This window comes from Panthera leo, chromosome D2 (genome assembly GCF_018350215.1).
Source record: "Panthera leo isolate Ple1 chromosome D2, P.leo_Ple1_pat1.1, whole genome shotgun sequence".
NCBI lineage: Eukaryota > Metazoa > Chordata > Mammalia > Carnivora > Felidae > Panthera > Panthera leo.
Window position 1 is genome coordinate 20,437,639 of NC_056689.1, and position 13,949 is coordinate 20,451,587.

The following is a 13,949-nucleotide window of genomic DNA, read 5'->3' on the forward strand; positions in this document are numbered from 1 at the left end:
ATGCTGAAAACTAGAAGCTTTTTCTTTAGGATTGGAAATAAAACAAGGATTTCTAATCATACCAGTTTTATTCAACATAATACTGGAGGTCCTAGCCACAGAAATCAGACAAGAAAAATAAATAAAAGCCATCAAATTTAGTAAAGTAAAAGCTAAACTGTCACTATTTGCAGATGACATGATACTATACATAGAAAACCTTAAAGACTCCACCAAAAAACTATTAAAATAAATGAATTCAGTAAAGGTGTAGGATAATTAATACACAGAAATCAGTTGCATTTTCATACACTAATAACAGAGTAGCAGAAAGAGAAATCAGGAAAATAATTCCATTTATAACTGCACCCAAAAGAATAAAATACCAGGAATAAACTTAACCAAGGAGGTATAAGAACTGTACTATAAAACATTGATGCTGAGAAACTTAACAGAAACCCATGGGGGAGGGGAAGGAAAAAAAAAAGAGGTTAGAGTGGGAGAGAGCCAAAGCATAAGAGACTCTTAAAAACTGAGAACAAACTGAGGTTGATGGGGGGTGGGAGGGAGGGGAGGGTGGGTGATGGGTATTGAGGAGGGCACCTTTTGGGATGAGCACTGGGTGTTGTATGGAAACCAATTTGACAATAAACTTCATATATTGAAAAAAAATTTAAAAATACAAACAGAAGAAAACTTTTAACAAAATTTAAATCATTTCACACAAAAAAAAAACATTGATGAAAGAAGTTGAATATGACGGAAACAAATAGAGGTATACTCCATGCTCACAGATTGGGAAAACCAATATTGCTAAAATATCCATACTATCCAAAGCAATCTACAGACTCAATACAATCCCTATCAAAATACCAACATTACCCACAGAACTAGGATAAATAATACTAAAATGTGTGTGGAAATATTTATTTATTTATTTTGAGAGAAAGAGAGAGTGAGCGAGAGAGGGAGGGGCAGAGACAGAGGGAGAGAGGGAGAGGGAGAGAGAGAGAGAATCCCAAGCAGATTCCGTGCTGACAGTTTGATGTGGGGCTCAAACTGACTGTGAGACCATGACCTGAGCCAAAATCAACAGTTGGACCTGTAACTGACTGAGTCACCCAGGTACCCTGAAAAGACTGAATATTTAATAAATGGTGCTGGGAAAACACAACAGCTACATGCAAAAGAATAAACTTGGACTTTTCTTATATGATACACAAAAATAAACTCAAAATGATGTAAAGAAATAAATATGAGACCTGAAACCATAAAACTCCTAGAAGAAAACATAGGCAGTAATTTCTCTGACACTGGCCTTAGCAACATTTTTGTAGATATGCCTCCTCAGGCAAGGAAAAGAAAATAAAAAGTAAACCATTGGGACTACACCGAAATAGAAAGTTTTACACAGATTAGGAAACCATCAACAAAATTAAAAGGCAGCCTATTGAATGGGAGAACATATTTGCAAATGATATATCTGATAATGGGTTAATAAATGAAATATGAAGACATTCTACAACTCAACACCCAAAAAAAAACCCCACATAATCAAATTAAAAATGGGCAGAGAACCTAAATAGACATTTTTCCAAAGAAGACATGCAGATGGCAGACACATGAAAAGACATTCAGTGTCACAAATTTTGAGAAAAATGAAAATCAAAACCACAATGAGGAATTCCTTTACACTTGACAGAATGGCTAGAATTGAAAAGAAATAAGTATTGGTGAGGAAATGGAGAAAAAGGAACCCTTGTGCACTGATGGTGGGAATGTAAATTAGTGCATCACTGGAAATAGAAACTGGAAAACAGTATGGAGATTCCTCAAAATATGTTCTTGTGGTAAGAATAGAGTTTTCATTTTCTGTGGGTAAAATACACAGTAGTGGAATCACTGGATCATATGGTAATTCTATTTTTAATTTCTTTGAGAAACCTCCATGCTGTTTTCCACAGTAGACGAACCAATTTACATTCCACCAACAGTACATGAGAGTTCTTTTTCCTCCACATCCTCACCAACACTTGTTATTTCTTGTGTTTTTTATTTGAATCATTCTGATAGGTGTGAAGTAATATCTCACTGTGGTTTTGACTTGTATTTCCCTGATGATTAATGACATTAAGCATCTTTTCGTGTGTCTGTTGACCAAAGAAAATAAGACAACTCATTCAAAAAGATATATGCACCCTATGTATATTGAAGCATTATTTATAATAGCTAAGATGTGGAAGCAACCCAGGTATCCATCAATAGATGAATAAATAAGATGTGAAATGTACATATATACCATGGAATATTAGTCAACTATAAAAAAGAATGGCATCTTGCCATTAATGACAATATGGATGGATCTAAAGGGCATTTTATTAAGTGAAATAAGTCAGACATAGTAATACAAATACCATGTTTCACTTATATGTGGAACTCAAAAAATAAAAACAAACAAACAAACAAAAAGCAGAAACAACCCCATAAATACAGAGAACAATGTGATGGTTGCCAGAGAGAAGAGGGGTGGGGGATGGGCAAAATGAGTGAAGGGGAGTGGAGGGTACAAGCTTCTAGTTATGAAATGAATAAATCACAGAGATGAAAGGCACAGCATAGGGAATAAAGTCAGTGGTATTGTAATAGTGTTGTTTGGTGACAGATGGTAGCTACCCCTTGTGATGAGCATAGCATAACATATAGACTTATCTAGTCACTATGTTGTACACTTGAATTGGTGTAACACTGTGTGCCAACCATATTTCAAGTTAAAATAAATGAAACTTATGGTATGATAGGTAATTGCTCAAAAGTTGAATCAATATTCAGAAGTTCAGATTCAAAGAACAGCACTGCCAGAACAACCTGAAGGATCCTCAGAGACAAGACAAAATAATAAAGAAGACTTTAAATATTAGCCTTTATAATAATATGGAGCTATTTTTAGTATACACAAGTACTTTTATTACTTTAAATGAAATTAAGATTGTCTATATAACTGGTTTTATTATTCATCATTTTTAATGGCCTCTGCATATGTAGCACTCATCCTCCTGCTCATTAAAAGAACCCAGTCTGAAAGAATGTATAGCAGGTGTGTTGACACTGGACGGTTTAATCAAACAGAGTTTTTTTTTCTGATACAAGTACAGAAAAAGAAAAAAAATGTTTTTAGGGATAAGATGAATGCTTTCGTGGATCCCTCTACAGGTTAAAAGGGTTGACTCAGCAGTACTTTGAGTATAATGTAGAGCCTAGAGAAGCAACCTGATGGCACTTTAGTTTATTGTACTTAACAGCACTCAGGACAAGTGTTTTATTCACATAGATTTCCCCTAGCTGAAATTAATTTCTCCCTTCTTTATGCTTGCACAGCACATTATTTCTTCCTCTTCTACAGCATTTACTACGTTTTACCTTATTCTAAGCTCTACTTTTTTTTCATGTAAAGCCTTGAAACATCAATACTTATAAATATCTTGAGAAACATTTTAAGGTTTTTCTTTTTCTCCCCTCCTTCTCCATATATTCTTCTCTTGTAAATCAATACTCTAGAGTACATGCTTGGTACACAGAATGCCAACTATAGGTCAATTGATACTACTAGAAAACAAACCAGCAACATGGAAAATGAAAGCAGAGTGAATTAGGATGAAAGCACAATGCTATGTGTTATATATTTATTTAGTCGATACGCTGACATGCTAGAAAACTATTAATCTCTTCCCCTATGACCAAAAAATGTTTATAGCATATGCCATGTTATGAAAAGCAAATTATTTGTATGAATAATTGTTGAATGAATAATTTGTATGAATAATTGTTCTCCTAAATGGCAGTGGACTATTATCTTCTCTTGGGTAAATTTAATCTCTGAATAAATCTTACACTTCTCTATTCCTAGTACTTAATGATATACACATCAAAAGTACTAAAAATCTTGTTAAATTACATTACATTAATCAAAATTAATGGAGTTTACATCTGCTGATTCTAGTCTTTAAGCCAATAATGTGGCAAACCTCCTTTTTCTGCTCAGTATCCATAGGCTATTACCTTTCAAAATAAAATGTTTTTAACTGACTTAGCATTAGCTGTCTTCTTTATAGCCTGGGGAGTTGAGGAACAGAGAGCAGATACATCTGGTCAAAAGGAAAAGGGCAAAACTGAAATTTAAATTATCTTATAACCAGCTGTATAAACAATTCTACAAGTTTACCCTTTCAAATCATTTATAGGCCATTATCTGGATAAAGCCACTGAGGCCTTAGAAGTGATACAGAAAAGACAAGAACCTTGAAATTGAAACTTAATATATCCAAATTAAGTTTGAAACTGAGGTGGCAGAACAAAAAAAAAAATCCATCACAGGTGTTGACCTCTAAGTATTTTGCTGCTCATCTGTAAGAACGTGAGACCAGTAAGTGTCATTTGTACCATCTACTACTGTAGATTCACAGCCTCTTGTGAAGACATGGGACAAAGTCATTATAAGCTGGTTTTAAGAAACTCTACCATGGTTTCAATAAGTATTTTTAAAAAGTATTTTAAAAGTACAAAACAGGGGCACCTGGGTGGCTCAGTTGGTTAACCATCTGACTCTTGATTTTGGCTCAGGTCATGATCTTGTGTTTGTGGTTTGAGCATTCTCAGCCCCACTGAGTGCAGAGCCTGGTTGGGATTCTCTCTCTCTCCCCTTTCTCCCCTGCTCATGTGCACACTCTCTCTTTCTCAAAATAAATAGTAAAAACTTGGGGAAAAAGCATAAGACAAATTAGATATTTGATTTGTTGATGTGACACCAGACAAATTAGTTTAAATGAATACTGATATATTTCTTAGGCAGTTGTTTGGGGGTCACATATAAAGACATGCTTAAGAGAGAGAAATAGGGGAGCTGAATAATGCAAGTCTATAATGATTATACTGAGTATCATATCTGTTTTTTTTTTTGTCTTCTTTTCCTCCTCTCCCATCTGATAAGGACATTTGGTTATTATGATATTTTTAAAAGGAAAAAAAATGTCTAAAAATATCTAAAGAACTCATAGATGAAGATAGTGAAATTGTATGGAATAGAAACCAGTGCAACAGATTGTAGTGCGTGGCAAGAATGAAACTAATTGTACCTAATACATGTGTTAAAAGTTGAATTTTGGGGCGTCTGGGTGGCTTGGTCGGTTAAGCGTCCGACTTCGGCTCAGGTCATGATCTCACGGCCCGTGAGTTTGAGCCCCGCGTCGGGCTCTGTGCTGACCGCTCAGAGCCTGCAGCCTGTTTCAGATTCTGTGTCTCCCTCTGTCTCTGACCCTCCCCCGTTCATGCTCTGTCTCTCTCTGTCTCAAAAACAAATAAACTTTGAAAAATAAAATTAAAAAAAAAAGTTGAATTTTGCCAGATGATAGTTTCAAATTTGATTTTGTATTTGTATCAGTCTGGTTCCTTGGATTATCAGGAAATTTTCTGTAGACTTACTGTATGTGTAGTATTTCCATAGACATAGTCTGCCTTTGGCTATGTTTGATTAAGCATCCTGTATTCCTCAGTATTATGATGTCCTAAACAGTCAAACAACTATTTTAAGCTGAGCAAAATTTTTGTGGAGAAAAATAAATGCAATGTAGGACGTGCTATAATAAAAGAAGTGTCACATGAGAGATCAAAGAGATAATCTCCCTTATCATTATAGCATCATCAACTAAATCCTTATAAGGCTGTCAGGTTTGCTCTGTGAATATCTGAAATAAGGCTTCTTTATTGCATCTCATGGACTGTCAACACCTCCCACATCATGGAAGATTAGCCCATGATCTGTCCCATATAATGTGTGAATCCACAGATACTTTGCGGTTATATGACACTTATCATAAATAGAAAATCTTATTATCAAGCTTCACGACATAACATGACTTAAAGGTTGGAAGGACCATAGAGTAATCAAGAGACTACATAAAATGTAGCTACATTCCAGTAGTTATTCCATTTTTGATGTTTTGCATAATTAGCTTTAATATCATCTGTGATTTGTAAAAATGAGACCTGTAGGCATTTCTTTCAGCTTAGAAATATAAAACTTCAAGAAGGTTGTCATGAGGAATAATAAATGAAAGTTACTGTGAAGGACTTTTCAAATAGAAATAGCCATACAGTGTTAAATAATCAAAGATAATTTTTAATGTGAATGAGCTGACAATTTATGTAAAAGTGCTTATTTGTAATTAAACAGTTCAGATGAGTTGCTCTATTGTTATCAGGCCACCCAAATTAGTTCTGAGCATTAAATTTCAAGAGGGAAATATATAATTTTAGAGCTGTATTCAGAGGAAAACAAGGTCTTATCCTTTGAGGCAAGCTGTGGTATTTGGGAAAATGTAGGCTGGAGAATAGATGAATAGAAGAGATAGAATGTTTTAAATCATTTATATATGGCTGTCATGTGAAGAAGAATTAACTGTTCTCTGTGTGTCCAAGATAACAGTGGGAGAAAAGTTTTGATTCCACATAATGCTGACTCTGGAGCTCTCTGTGGATAGAACAGGCTACCTCAAGAGGAAATAGATTTGTAGTTGCTAGACATTCACAAAAAACTTGGCTTAAGTGCTGTGGAGAAGTTTCAAACATGAGAAAAGCAGTAGTAAAAATAAATCTTCCAATTTTTGAAGTATTTAATACCTTTATGAATATTATATAATCAACATGAACACATATTGGAACAACGAAGAGTCTCATTTATGTGTCCTAATGATGACACTTTTATTAAAAAGAACAGAAAGTGATACAGGCCAGCTCATTTTAAAGTGCTTTGCTGATATTATAGTTTTGATAAATTTAAGGTTTGTGGCAACCCTGCTTCAAGCATGTTTATCAACATCATAATTCCCACAGCATTTTTGCTCACTTCATGTCTCTGTCCCATTTTGGTAATTCTCAGAGTATTTCAAACTTTTTAATTATTATTATATTTTTATGGTGACCAAGATCAGTGATCTTTGATATTACTCTTGTATTTATTTCGGGGTGCCACAAACCATGCTTATATAAGAAGGCAAATTTAGTGAATAAATGTTGTGTGTTATGACTGCTCCACTGGCTGGCCATTCCCCCCATATCTCTCCCTCTCCTTAAGACTACCTATTCTCCAGGCGTCTGGGTGGCTCAGTCAGTGGAGCGTCTGACTTCGGCTCAGGTCATGATCTCACAGTCTGTGAGTTCGAGCCCGCGTCAGGCTCTGTGCTGACAGCTCAGAGCCTGAAGCCAGCTTCAGATTCTGTGTCTCCCTCTCTCTCCGCCCCTCCCCCGCTCATGCTCTCTCTGTGTTAAAAATAAATACACTTTAAAAATTTTTTTTAAAAAAGACTACCTAATCTCTCAGACTCATAAATATTAAAATTGGGTCATTTAATAACACTACAATGACCTGTAAGTGTTCAAGTGAAAGGAAGTGTTGTATGTCTCTCATTTTAAATCAAAAGCTAGAAATGATTAAGCTTAGTAAATAAGGCATGTCAAAAGTTGAGATAGGCAAAAAGCTAGGCCTTTTGTGCCAGAGATAGCCAAGGTGTGAATACAAAGAAAAAGTTCTTAAAGGAAATTAAAAATGTTACTCCAGTGAACACATGAATAAGAAAGTGAAACAGCCTTATTGTTGATATGGAGAAAGTTTCAGTGATCTGCATAGAAGATCAAACCAGCTACAACATTCCTTTAAATCAAAGCCTAATCAAGAACAAAGCCCTAACTCTCTTCAATTCTATGAAGACTGAGAGATGTGAGGAAGCTGCAGAAGAAAAGTCTGGAGCAAGCAGAAGTTGGTTCATGAGGTGTAAGAAATTAAGCTGTCTCCATAACATAAAAGTTTACAGTGAAAAAGCAAGTGCTGATATAGAAGTTGTAGCAAGTTATCTAGAAGATCTAGCTAAGATAATTAATGAAGGTGGCTACACTAAACAACAGATTTTAAATGTAACAAAGATTGAAAGATAAAACTACTTTCTATTGGAAGAAGAAGTCATCTAGGACTTTCATAGATATGCAAGTCAATGCCTGGTTTCAAAGGACAGGCTGACTTTCTTTTTAGGGGCTAACACAGCTGGTGACTTGAAGATGATGTCAATCTTCATTTGCCATTCTGAAAATCCTAGGGCCCTTAAGAATTATGTTAAATTTCCTCTGCTAGTGCTCTAGAAATGGTACAACAAAGCCTGGATGACAACATATCTGTTTATAGTACAGTTTACTGGGGCGCCTGGGTGGCTCAGTTGGTTGAGCATCCGACTTAGGCTCAGGTCATGATCTCATGGTTCGTGAGTTCGAACCCCATGTCAGGCTCTGTGCTGACAGATCAGAGCCTGGAGCCTGCTTCAGATTCTGCGCCCTCCCCCTCTGCCCCCCTCCCCCCCGGTTGTACTCTCTCTCTCTTTCAAAAATGAATAAACATTAAAAAAAATTATAGTATGGTTTACTGAATATTTTAAGCCCACTGTTGAGACCTACTGCCGGGAAAGAAGATTCCTTTAAAAATATTACTGTTCATTGGCAATGTACCTGGTCATCCAAGAGCTTTAATGGAGATGGAAAATGAGATTAAGGTTTTCTTCATGATTGCTAATATAACATCCAATCTGAAGCCCCTGGATCAGGGAGTAAAGTTGACTTTCAAGTCTTATTATTTAAGAAATCCATTTTGTAAGGCTATGACTACCATACATAGTGATTCCTCAGATGGATCCGGACAATGTCCATGGAAAACCTTGTGGAAAGGATTTACCATTCTTGAAGTGTTCATTAAGAACACTTGTGATTCATGGGAAGAGGTCAAAATATCAATATTAACAGGAGTTGAAAGAAATTGATTCCACCTCTCATGGATGACTTTGAGGTGTCCAAGACACCTCCAAGGTGGAGGAAATATCTATAGATGTGGTGGAAATAGCAAGAGAACCAGAACTAGAAGGAGACCCTGAAGATGGGCCTGAATTACTTCAATATCATGACAAAACTTTAATGGATAAGTGTGGGAAATAAGTTTAAGAATTCTTTATGCTTGCACTAATGGGTTAACAAGGCTTCCAGTGAAAAGCTGCCACAGGGCAAAAGTGCCCAAGTCATTAAGTAAAACAAGGCTTAGGGAGGAAAGCTGCCTCCACAGGACTAAAGCCTCTGAGAACAGTTAGAGGTGGAAAGCTGCTATGGGGCAAAAGTGCCCAAGGCTAGCTAGTAAAAAAGGTGCCTTATTAGCCTTGAGGCAGCATCTTCTAGCAATCTTAAACTTTGGAGATAAGAGCTACTTGGCTGTATCACCCAAAGAGAAACACTGTCCATCTGGTGTCAGTGTCTGGTGCCAATATATCATTGCGCTTTAATCTCAACTTCTAACGCACTCGTTCCCCAAACAATGGTCAATATCTTATTGTTTCCTTCTGCACATTCACTATGTATGTAAAACCTTGAGAGCTCAATAAATACAGAGACAAACCTCTGTTTGGGGCTCTTGTCTCTTCCTGGACATTAGCCTCTCTCATATTCAATTTTGTATCCGCTCTCTTGCTGGAAAGAGACTCCAGACTCAAATTCTGGGACAGATAAGGTGTTGGTTTTATGAATGAGCAAAGAAAATGTTTTCTTGAGATGGAATCAACTGGTGAAGATGCTATGAAAGTTGTTGAAATTACAACAAAAGATTTAGAATATTGCATACATTTAGTTGAGAAAGCAGCAGCAGGGTCTGAGAGGATTAACTCCAATTTTGAAAGAAGTTCTAATGTTGTGGGGTGCCTGAGAGGCTCAGTCAGTTAAGCGTCCGACACTGGCTCAGGTCATGATATCACCGCTTGTGAGTTTGAGCCCTGCATTGGGCTTTATGCTGACAGCTCAGAGCCTGGAGCCTGCTTCAGATTCTGTGCCTCCCTCTCTCTCTGTCCCTCCCTGGCTCACACTTGTTTCTGTCTCTCTCTCAAAAATAAAAATAAATAAATAAATAAACATTAAAATTTAAAAAAATAAGTTCTACTGTTGGTAAAATACGACCAAACAATAATGCATGCTATAGAAAAATAGTTTGTGAAAGGAAGAATCAATATGGCAAACTTCACTGTCTTATTTTAGGAAACTGTCACAGCCATCCCAACCTTAAACAACTACCATCTTAATTAGTCAGCAGCCATCAACATTGAGGCAAGACTCTCCACCAAGAAAAAGATTATGACTCATTGAAAGCTCAGATGATGGTTAGGATTTTTAAGCAATAAGCACTTTTTAAGTGATGCGTATAGATTTTTTTAGACACAATGATATTGCACACTTCATATACTTCAGTATAGTGGAAACATAACTTTCACATGTAGTAGGAAAGCAAAAAAATTGGAATTTTTGCCTGATTGGAATATCCTTTATTGCGGTGGTCTGGAACCAAACCTGAAATATCTCTGAGGTAAACCTATAGTTATCTGTCTGCATGATCCTCACTCTTGCCACTTTCTAGTTGAAGCCCTTCCTATGAATAGCTACTGTGCTAGCTACTGTGCTACTCCTCTTGCTAAAATTAGTTAACCAGAAACAACTCCGTTTATCTGCATTCTAGGATAACAGCAATAACTTGGGTTAGGGAGAAATGTTGGCATGGACAGTGTCTTTCTTTGTATCATCACACAAAACCTAATGGCCACTCAATAATGTAAACTGATTTCATACATACATTCATACATACATACATACATACATTCACACATACATACGTATATACATAGCATTGAATCATCATTCAGTGGATGTTATTGACCGAGTAATCTCTCTAATAAGCCTCTACATACTCTGAAGTTTTTCTCATTATGGATCTTGGGGCAGGCTTACTTTAGCTGGAGTCAGGAAAGCTAAACTTCAATTGAATGCAATGTGGTAGGTTTGTTTACACAAGTATTACAGAGAAAGTCTCAAGGTAAGATGTGGTTGTTAAATTAAAGCTTCTTATCATGCTAATGAGTGTATTGCACATGTGAGCTATATAACAACACTGATGTTACAGTAAACTTGAGAGAAAGTTAGATGTTAGAAAAATTAGAGGGCTTTCAGAGATCCTATAGGTCTTTCTTTTAGCTTAGAAAGAACTTTGGGAAATCAAACTGTGTTAATCATTATAAAAGTCACAGCTCTAATCTGCTGAGATAAAAATCCTGGAAAAATTATTCATTAGGAAATTTCTGTGGATAGATTTAAGGGGACACTAACTAGATCAGGGTTTCAAGAGAGCAATTTGAGCTGTGTTCCAGGGGAGTAGACTAGAGATTTTGTTTGCCAATAATATAAAGATGTAAGTGAATTTGTTTTGAGCCTAGTGAAAAACTAAAAACTAGAAAGACGCATCTATGAAGGTGAGAACAACCTGGAACTTACGGAAAAATGACTGTGGTTATATACTTACGACTGCTCACCATATATAATTTACTTTCAAGATTCCCTGACATGGAGTTAGTAATGACTATGTACTTGAACACATTCTGAAAATACTCCAATGCATACTTAATAGAAGGGGAAGGACCAGAGAAGAGAAGAAAGGCTCTCAATAAGAGTGGTTCAGTGGCCCTTGGGTAGTTCAGTTGATTAAGCGTTCCACTCTTGATTTTGGCTCAGGTTATGATCCCAGAGCTATGGGATCAAAACCCATGTAGGGCTATGAACTGAGCATGGAGTTTACCTAAGATTCTCCCTCCTTCTCCCTCTGCCCCTCTCCCCTGCTTGCGCATGCTCTCTCTCCAAAATAAAAATAAAAATTAAAATTAAGTCATTAATTAATTCATTTAAAAAGTCGTTCAACCTGTAGAGAAATTCTTTCCTCTCCATCCCTCCCAATATTTATTTTCCCTAACACCAACTCCTTTTAAATTTTGACTAGTGACAGCAGAAGATATTCCAAAACATGCTATCCAGAGAGCCATTTTTAGTTGATCTGTGTTTACCCACAAGTATAAACACTAGACTTTGCTTTAGTCCTTAAGGTTAATCTACTTGTATATCATTGGAAGATAACTATTATGTTTTAAACATGGAAAAGTTGTGTACAATAAATTTTTCATGCTTCATAATGCCATGTGATGCTGTGCTGCATATATACTAATATTTTTAGTATATAACCATCAGTATTTTAAGTAAACAAGTCAATCTTTTAAAATTTCAAAATATTAGTTATTTTTGTGATTTTAAATAGTCTCAGAAACAAAATAGTGTAACATCATTCTATCAAATCCATTGTTTCTTTCTCACTCCCAGTTCTATTGTTCTAGTCTATTATAATTTCTTGCTTGCACTATCATAATTTCTTAAACACCTATCTTCCTCCATTCCATTCATCCTATAAAAATGGGAAGATTAGTCACATAATCGTGCTTTCCAATTGTCATATACCTGCCTAAAAAGCTTCAGTAGCTCACCATTAATATAGAACAAAAACAGGTAGCCATTATAATTCATTGAACAAGTTCTAATGAACAAAATCTTTTAGTGGGTTGATGTTAGTAGCAGCATAGATTAAATAAAGGAGGTAGGAAAACTATGTACATGGTAATTTCAATAATCTGGTCAAAATGATGGGAATCTAAATGTTATGTAGTACCTATAATTCAGGGGAAAAAACATGTCCATGAAATATTGCAAAATTTTCATTGTTTTAAGTCCATTTTGATTTAAAGTGGAAAAGAGAAAATCAGAAAGTTGGGTGATATTGGGTGACTAAGAAGATACTGTTCCATTCACAATAATGGGGGAAAATTAAAAAGGAAAACAGTTTGGGGATGAATTGATTACTTAGATACGGTTATGTGAATGTAAATAAAAATGTCCATTAGTTGGAAATAGAATAATCACTTTTGTTTATAGTTGGGAACTTGAAATAGGGATTTGAAGATGAAGGTGAGAATTTAAACATGAAAAAGACATTAAAATTCATGAAAATGCATGTATTCTCAGAGGAAATCGCTTTAAACAGGGAAGAACATAATGTCAGAGGTTGAACTTTAAAGAACACCTACACTCAAGGGGGCAACTTAGAAGCTAGAGTTGATAAACATTAAGCACACATGTAGGAAGAGATCCAGTAGAGTTCAGTGCCACAGAAGTTCAGCAGAAATAAACTACTAAAATATCAAAGAGGATGCAGATGATAAAAGGCCTGTATATTGGCGATGTGGAAAATCTCATCAAATCCAAAGATGACATTTGAAGAGTAAGAATCATAGTGTTGGAGACAGATGATAAATTGTGTGAAGATTAAAAGGAAATGGTGGGGCGCCTGGGTGGCTCAGTCGGTTGAGCGTCCGACTTCAGCTCAGGTCATGATCTCGCAGTCCGTGAGTTCGAGCCCCGCGTCGGGCTCTGTGCTGACCGCCTGGAGCCTGTTTTGGATTCTGTGTCTCCCTCTCTCTCTGACCCTCCCCCGTTCATGCTCTGTCTCTCTCTGTCTCAAATATAAATAAATGTTAAAAAAATAAATAAAAAAAATAAAAGGAAATGGAGGCAATGAATAAGTTTTATAGCACTGCAATTTATATTGGGCTTCTTATATACCACAGAATATTAAGAAGTTGGATAGTTAACTGGTTCAAGTAAGATAATTTTTAAAATCAAGAAGATTTGGTAATGTTTAAAGATAAAAAAGAGAGGAAAGAAAAAGACTGAAGCAGCTGGAGGGGGTAAAAATAGGAAACCAACAACTTTATTCTGCATTACACAGGCACTGAGTGAAAAATACAGATAAAAGAAGGAAAAGTAACAAATTTTACCGGGACCTACTGAGCTAAAGATAAGAACCAATGAGAAATTTCATTCATGCTTTTATTGTTTTTCCAGGAAAGAAAGAGAGACAGAGCGGTCATTTTTTGAAAGTGAGATCACTTTTGAAAGTGAGAGCAGAACTGGGGGTTTCAGAGTTCAAAGAGTCTGTGACAGTTAAATTGTCAAGTCATCATGGTTCTCCACCATCT